Source organism: Dasypus novemcinctus, chromosome 24 (genome assembly GCF_030445035.2).
Source record: "Dasypus novemcinctus isolate mDasNov1 chromosome 24, mDasNov1.1.hap2, whole genome shotgun sequence".
In the NCBI taxonomy this organism is placed as follows: domain Eukaryota; kingdom Metazoa; phylum Chordata; class Mammalia; order Cingulata; family Dasypodidae; genus Dasypus; species Dasypus novemcinctus.
The window spans coordinates 63,017,527-63,026,374 of NC_080696.1; positions in this window are offsets into that span (position 1 = coordinate 63,017,527).

The following is an 8,848-nucleotide window of genomic DNA, read 5'->3' on the forward strand; positions in this document are numbered from 1 at the left end:
GGCCGGCCACAGAGCTGGGCGCGGGCAGTCTCGGCTGCCCACGTTCACTCTTCCTGACAACGGCACCCCAACTTTCCTTGGGAACCATTCCACCCGTTTTTAGTGCATGGGGTTCAGGATGGATCTGACTCCACCACTTGGAATTGGGGGGGGGCAGATCCGAGCCAATGAGTGACGCAGAGAAGGGCCCGTGGCCCAGCGCTGGCCACGGGATGGGCGAGCCCAGGATGCCCAGCAGAGCTCTCCGGGAAAGCCCCCTTTCCCCGGTCACCGAGTGGACGCAGCAGGCCGGCAGGTCTGCGTCCCCCGGGGCCTCCTCCGAGCCCTGGCCTGGCCGTGAAGTCCCCCAGAGGAAAGGGGAGCTGGGAGGTGGAGGGGCCCCGGTTCTGGGGACACTCCCCAGCTGCAGTCAGACGTACCTGGAAACAGCCTCCACCCCAGGCCCTGTCAGGGACGTGAGCCAGGAGGGTCCTCCCTTCTGAGTTCAGTTTCTGTCACTCGAACCAAAAAGGTCCTGACTTAAGGCAGTGACTTAACCTCGAGCCCCAGTCCCTGAATCCGTGGAGTGGAAATAAAAGCAGCACCTCTTTTATGGGGTTGCTCTTACATAGGACGTAAGGCGGTAGCTGGACTGCATGAAGGCCACTGTCTTCCGGAACCTTCTCTTGTCACTCCAGTTCTAATCCCTCCTTTCTCTGGATCAATTGATTAGTTTTTTTCTCCTTTTTTTTCCTTTATTTTCTTTTAAATTTACATTCAAAAAATACGAGGTCCCATATACCCCCCACTCCACCCACACCACCCCTCCCACATCAACAACCTCTTCCATCATCGTGGCACATCCACTGCGCCCGGCGAATACATTCCGGAGAAACGCTGCAGCACGTGAACAGTGGTCCACATTGTAGTCCACACTCTCCCCCAGGCCACCCAGTGGGCCACGACAAGACACACAACGTCCAGCATCTGTCCCTGCAGCACCACCTAGGACAACTCCAAATCCTGAAAATGCCCCCACACCATATCTCTTCTTCCCTCTCCCGACCATCAGCAGCCACGGTGGCCACCCTCTCCACATCTCTACTACAATCCCTTCCCTTACTAATCACAATAGTTCCCCAGCAGAACACCAGTTAGTCTACTCTAACCTATACTCTATTCCTCCATCTTGTGAATTATTATTATTTTTTATTAATCTCTTGGAATACAGTTTACTCAACACATATTATTTTATTTAGGTTCAGCATTTGATTTTATTGGGCCTTGAATTGGCATCTTGTGTCTTTCTTATTGCTTCAAACGAGACAGCCTCCACGAGTGCAGGGCCCACATCTCATTCCTCACGGAGAAATCAGGTTAAATAGTGCAGGGTGCTGTGAGTTCAAGGCCCTGTTACGCTTCTTTAGCATTCTGTATTATTAGTTAACACTCAGCGAGCACCCACCACGAGCTTGACGTCGTTCTGTTTGTATTAGTCAGGATACTCATAATTGCCCATGAAAAGAAAAATTCAAACTAGCTTAAGTGTTCATGTAAAAGGGACTTAATTGACTCACTCATCTGAAAGGTGCAGGGGTACACTGGCTTCAGGCATGGCTGAATCCAGCAGCCGTGCTTTCCTCATCGGGCCTCTGGGAACTCGCTAGGCCCTGCTCGTCTATGAGCTCCTGGTGGCTCCCCTGGGCCCCAGGTCCGCAGGGGAGAAGAGAGTGTCTTCCTCCTGGTCTCCCTAGTAAAAGCCTCCGAATTAGCTCTGCTCAGACCCTCCTGGGTCACGTGTCAGTCCCTGGACCAGGCGTGGTGGTCAGGACTATGTGGTTGACCTCAGGCTGAGTCGCAGGCCCCCCTGAAGTTCTGGGGTAGGGTCAGCCCCACTCAGACCCCGTGGACTGAGAGAGGGGAACTGGCTCTGTCCAGGAACATCAGGATGTAGTTGTTAGAAGAACGAGAAATGGACATTGGGTCGCCCAAAAGAAAGTGGCCCTTCCATGCCAATCCTAACAATGACTGCAGAGGCAGGTGCCATCATGGCACGTTTTTCAGATGAGGACATGAGCCACAGAGAGGTTCAGTTGCTTGCCCAAAGCACACAGTTGGTAAGTGACCAATAAGACTCTAGTCCAGCTGCAACGTCCTCTGTAATGACCCAAAGAAGAAGGTTTGCAGCCACAAAGGACCACGTTGCGCCTCTGCTCTCCTCTATCTGTGGCTCCCCGGCACCAGCCCTGCGTCAGACATGCCATGGGGCCCCAAGACGCTGCTCCGTCGAAGGGGCCACGGCTGGCGTTTGTGTAATCGTTTGCACTTCAGAGGCTCCAAGGACTATGGTGTGTGCCCGATGGCCAGGCACATCAATTTATACAGCAAATTATTTGTATTAATAAATGACATGTAAGCTTATCCATCCCAATTAACTAAAAATTATTTATCAGAGCAATTAAAGCAAAGTCATGTAAATGACTGCAATCTCAAGTTCTTGACAGAGTGATGACGTCCATTCACGTTTCTCTGCCTTGCTGAGGCTCCCGAAATCCTGCTGGCAGAGGGCTGTAATGCCCACCACGGACTTTGAAAGTGGCAAAGTCAGATCCACGGACGTGGCCCACCTCTGCGCCAAGCCCTGCTAGGGGCACAGGCAGCACCTTCCAGCGCGGTTATGGGGGGCAGATTATCCCAGACCGACCAACCCAAGCAGACACAGGGTGGCGAGGAGGGGGTGCTGCGGCCACTCTCTTTTGGACAGCCCAGCAGGACCAGGTTCTTTTGGTCTCTGTCACCCCCCTTGCTCTGTCCCATGATTTACTGGGACTGACTTGAAAAGTCCCTCTTCCAAGAAAACATTCCTCCATCCATCCATCCACTCATGCATCCATCCCACAAATGTTTACTGACAGCAGAATCCCAGTAATTCTCTTCCTGGGCAGAGGTCCACGTGCCATTTTGGGGCAAACCAGGCCCTCTGGGAGCCCTTGCTTTCTGCGAGGCAGGTTCTCCTTTCCTCCCGGCAGAGTCTGCCCGTCCTTCAGTGCCTCCCGCCTCTTCCCCGTGGCTGCTGTGCCCACACCAGCAGCACCAACACCTCCTTCCTCCACCTGCTTTCAGGGGTGGCGCCCACTCAGGGGTGGTGCCCACTGCGTGGCACCTTCTCTCCTTGATGCTGGTCTAGCTTCCTCTTCTAGGCTGCCAGGCCCCCCAGGACCAACCGGTAGAGCCAGAGTCTTCAGTGGCTGCCAAGAGGCCCCAGATGACCCCAACAGCCAAGTCCGGGTTTGTTACTCGTTCATTCATTCAAAAGACATATTCATCAGGTACCTATGACATGCCAGGTTCCAAACTCCAAGGTGGCAAGAAAAGCTAAGACACAGCTCCCCCGACTCCCTTTCAGAGCTTAGAGATCTAGCAAGGAGGAAGCGAAGGGGCAGGTGTCCCGGTTCAGCAGGTAGGGGCTGAGGTGGGCAAAGAGGAGCCCGGGGAGCGGGTGTAGAGGGCTCTGACCCCCGCCACAGGCACTGGGCGGGTTGGGTGGGATTGGAGATGGGATGGACAGTCTCAAAAGTCCCTCAAACTTTGCAGGTATGGAAGTGGAGGGAGAGGAGGGAAAGTGGAGGAGAAACGATGGCAGGCTCAGGGCGGGGGTGTGTGTGTGTGCACGTGTGTGTATGCACTGGTGTGTGTGTGTGTATGCACTGGGGCACGTGTCTGGGTATTTCTTCCCATAGCACTGCATCTTGTTGCATGTGTTTGCCAGACAGCCAAGACAACCCAAAAGGACGTGTGGACTGGGTGGACTGGGGGAAGAGCGTGAACTACAATGTAAACCACTGTCCATGTGGTGCAGCAGTGCTCCAAAATGTATTCACCAAATGCAATGACTGTGCCACGATGATGGAAGAGGTTGTCGATGTGGGAGGAGTGGGAGGAGGGGATGGGGGCTATATGGAGGCCTCATATTTTTTGAAAGTAACATTAAAAAAAGGACGTGTGCATCACGCCACACTCGGCCACTCCCCGTGGACATTGAGCCTGAGTCAGAGCTTCCACCCCTGCTCACGGGTGCAGAGCTGAGGTCCATGGCACAAAGCCTCATCCGCCAGCCCCGGGCAGCCCCCCCAGGCCCCCCAGACCTAGGAGCCTTCTCGGAGGCCAGCTCAGCCCTGTCCGGGGGCTTTTCTGGAGCCTCTGTGCCAGTTGCCCCCGGGAAGGAGGCCACGGGTGGGTGCCAGGGCCCCGGGCTTTGCTGCAGGTGGGTGCCAGGGCCCTGGGCTCAGCCGCAGTACCGCAGGCCCAGAGGGTTTCCCGGCAGGCCTTGTGGGGTGGAGCCCTGGGCTCGCTTCTGGAGACTTCCCGTGGGTGCCGCCATGCCGTCAGGGCACCATGCCCCCCCCCCACGCTTCCCAGGGAGCGGGAGGACTAGCAGCTGCTCCCCGACAACGTGACAATGCCAAGCCCTGCCACGTCCCAGTGCCCAGGAATCCCTGGGGCGCCGGGAGACGGGGGCGCCTCTGCTCCCCTGGAGAGGAAGGACGCAGGCTGTGAACACAGTGGAAGAAAATGTGTGGGGAGACAGGGATGGCATTTTAAAGAAGGCCAGGGCCACAGGTCAAGGAAATCAACCTGTGGGAGGGCCGCTTCTCAGCCCAGTTTTCCAGGGGAGTGGGTGGCAGAAAAATACAGGGCACCCCGCTGATTTTGAATTTCAGCTGCACAGCCAATAATTTTCTAGTGTAATGTCCCAAACGGTACATGGGACATACTTACGCTAACGCTGTTTCATGGTTCACATGAAATGCAAATTGAACGGGATGCCCTGTCTTGATAGTATTTATTTACTTATGCTGCATCTGCCAACCTGAAGCCTGAGCCGACAGGCCCGGGTTCGAATGGAGCCTGGGCCTCTTGGGCAGGTCGCTTTGCCCACGACTCAGCTTTCTCATCCGTGGAAGGATGGAAACCTCAGGGGAGTGGCCACAGGTGCCTGCCACGGCATCACAGGGCCTAGCAAGTGCGTGGGACAGAAGTCTGCTGAAGGCTGGGGAGGACACAGGTCTTGGCTGGAGCGTGCAGAGGTTGAAGAAGGCTCTGCACGTCGCAGAAAACCCAGCCGAGAGTGAGGGAGCTGCTTCTCAAACTCGCCTCCCTCTGGGGCTGTGCAGGGATCGCGTGCCCCGGGAGAGCTGCTCTCGGGGTACATGGAGGCCCGGCTTGCGGCAGGGGCAGACAGGGCAGTGCCTCTCTGCCCAGCTGGTGCTCCTTCGGGGCCTTCGGTCCCCCCGCCTTGTCCCCCAGCCGAGGAGTCCCCAGCCCGCCCCTGCTCCACTCTTGTCGCCTGCCTCATCTCCTCCCTGTAGAGACGTCGCCTCTGACCAAGGTCAAGTTTCCCGTTGGCAGTGGAGGAAAAAGCCCATAGTTTTTTAAGGGCTCCTCCCAAGAGACCACATGGTGACTTGGATTTTGGAATGAGACAGGCTTGAACTTGAACCTCAGCACTTCCAGGCAGCCCCTGTGTGCCCAGGGCAGCGTCCTTAACTGCCCAGGGCCTCCAGGAGAGAGGGGTGAGGAGTTACTTCTTCAATGCTATTTATGACTGCAGAACCCAAAACTTGGGGCAAGGTGATTTACCACCACCAAGGACCCACTCCAGAGACCTCAAAGGCTCAAGGGCTCTCAGAGATGACTTCCTATCACGCAAGGCTCTCCTGAGAAAAGTCAGGTTGATTTGTAGGTTTTTTCTGGCCCTTATCTCAGGAGGAAAGAGAGGGCAGAACGAGGTGACTGATGCTCCCCTGGAAAGCATGTACAAAATTTTTTTTTAAAGATTGATTTTATTTATTTCTCTCCCCTTCCCCTGCCCCCCAGTTGTCTGTTCTTTGTGTCCATTTTCTGCGTGTTCTTGTTTTTGTCCACTTCTGTTGTTGTCAGCGACATGGGAATCTGTGTTTCTTTTTGTTGCGTCATCTTGTGTCAGCTCTCTGGGTGTGCGGTGCCTTTCCTGGGCAGGCTGCACTTTCTTTCACGCTGGGCGGCTCTTCTTATGGGGCGCACTCCTTGTGTGTAGGGCTCCCCTATGCAAGGACACCCCTGCGTGGCACAGCACTCCTTGCGCGCATCAGCACTGCACATGGGCCAGCTCCACACAGGTCAAGGAGGCCCGGGGTTTGAACCACAGACCTCCCATGTGGTAGATGGAAGCCCTATCCACAGGGCCAAGTCCGCTTCCCTTCCAAAATTTATAAAGGATGGGAACTCCACTGCCAGCTCATTGCTTGGTTCAAACCATTCATCCACGTGTAATTTTGTAGGGTGGTAAATTTAATCCACTACCACTGTATCCCTGGAAATTTGTACAGTTGCTTGTGATGAAATAGCCAGCTCTAAGTGACTCAAACAAAGGGGCTGATTAACAAGCAGCCTGGAGGTGGGCAGTAACTCAGTGACACAACCCAAAAATCCCCCTCACATCTTTTTGCTTTGCCCTCCTCATGGTGACAACATAGCTGCCACAACTCCTAGCTTCATGTCCTTGCACAACAGCATCCCAAACAGGAAAGAAGGGGTGCAAGCCAGGGAACCTCTTCCTCCTGGATCTCTCTTTACTCAGAGGGATAAGCTCTTCCAGAATTCCCCTAGTACAGTCCCTCTGCATTTCATTGTCCAGCAGTAGGTCACAGGAGCACAGATAAAGGGAAACAAGATCAAATGGCTGAGACCCACCAGGACTCTTGCTGTGAGTCTCGGCACACTCTTGAGCAAAATCAGGATTTTATTCACACAAGGGGGACGCGACCGGTGGGTGCACAGTCAGTATTTCCACAACTAGGAGTAGTAATGACGATGAAGACGGCATCCACCTGCTACACACCGACTCGGCGCCAGGCACCCAGTGCAACCTTCTAGAGGCTTTCAAGTCTCCACGTTTCAGCCTCGCAACATCCCGATAGAGCACAGGCTGCGACTGTGCCGTGGTCAGAGGGCGCGTGTGCGTCTCCTCGGAGCCCTTGGCCACCCCTGAGCCAGCCCCGGGTCGGTGGGCTCTGCATGGCCCACCCGTCAGCTCCGGCAGGGATGGATTTCAGGAAGCCCACCTGAGCTCACACATCACAGCTCAGGTCTGGAGGGAGCAGCCCAGAGCTGACCTGCCCTCACCACCGCCCATGACCGCTGGAGGAGGACCGGAGCACAGTGCCCTCTGCTCCCTTCATGGCATATTTTGAGGATGTTGCAATAGTCTAGGTCAAAAGCCAAAGGTGAGGATTTCCAGTCCTCGCCATCACACCTTGGTCTCCGCCCCGCTGGGGCACCTAACGTGCCTGGTGACAACTGCTCCTTTGGAGACCCAGGCCCCCTGCAGGTGCCACTCCTTCGGGGCACCTCCACCTGGGAAGGATGTCGCTCGCCGGGCCCCAGGACCTCCCATGCCCTTTGACCACACAGAGGTCATCCCCAGGAAGGAGTCGGGGCAGCCATGGGGTGTCCGCACCTGACTCTGATGGAGAGAAAGGGGCAGGGAGACGGCCCATCGAGTCCCAGACCTATTTCTGGGCAACAAAATGGAAGCACAAAAACTATCTCTTTTGCCCCCAGGTCGTGCCAGGCACTGGGCTTGGGGCAGGGAGTCAGCCAGGGCTGAGCAGGAGCTCTCGCTGCTGTGGATTTGGGAGAGCCTGCCTGGCTTGTTTTCAGAGATTCTCTGTCTCTGTCTGTCTCTGTCTCCCTCACACACACACAGGCGCACACACACAGAGCCCGAGGTGTGTAGCCAGCACAATCCCTGGGCAGAAACGTGGCCTCTTATTTAATCAAGAGCGAGCCAGGCCGAAACCCCCAAACACACACACACACTTTCAATTTCTCAGCTTAGAAACGGTGTATGTGTGTGTTTCTCCAGCCAGAACATGTTCCCCCCCCCAACTCTGCCTTCAGGAGAACACTCCAAAAAAGACGGAAAACCACCGGGACAGCCAGGGGTGCCTGTGCGGGCCTCTTCTCGCCTCCTCGGGAGGCTGCCGGCCTGAGGTCCACCGCCGCTCCTGCGGTCAGGGGGAGAGATGAGTCTGTCCCCCAGAGACCTAGAGTGGCTGTCCCTCCAGGGCCTGCCTCACACCTGGGTGGAAGGAGCCTTCTCTCCGGCAGGCACCCGCACGGAACCGTCTCCATTTCCTTGCCAAGTATCCACCATGTGAAAGGCAGAATAATCTTTGCTTTCCAGCACGGAGGAAAAATGTGCATGTCTCTCTAGAGATTTCTGTCACGAGGCAGAAACACAACCCTCCCTTAGAAAGCACAGACGAGAGGGAAAAAAACCACAACACACACACAGAGGTGCCTCTGCCGTTCTCTGCTTGTGGCTGGAAACCACAGATGCAATTTTTCCAGGAAGGAAAAAAATCTCCTGCTGCCTCTGCCACTCCATCCCTGTCTCTCTCTGTTTGTCTTTCTCTCTCTCTTTCTCACACACACACACAGACACTTGGGAAGAAAGTTCTCTCTTTTTGGTGCTATCACTACTTAGAAAGTAATTTTCTACTTCAGGGAAGCATCATCTGAGAAATAAAAACTCTCTCCGTTCCTCAACATGTGGAATATTGTGCGTGTGTGGGCGTGTATTGGGCAGAAATTATTTTCTCTCAGAGAAGGCTCTGAAACTCTTTATTATTGGGCAGAAATGCTCAGTCCTCAAGAAAGTGCATAACGGAGAGAAAAGCACACACTAAATCTTTGCCCATGCAAGAAAATGGTGCATGGGCACTGATGGTTCTCACTCAGAGAAGTCGCTCTCCAAAGTTCCTTTCAGACAGAAATGTTCACTCCCTCAGGAAAGCTCACACCAGAGAGCACACCAGACCTACAA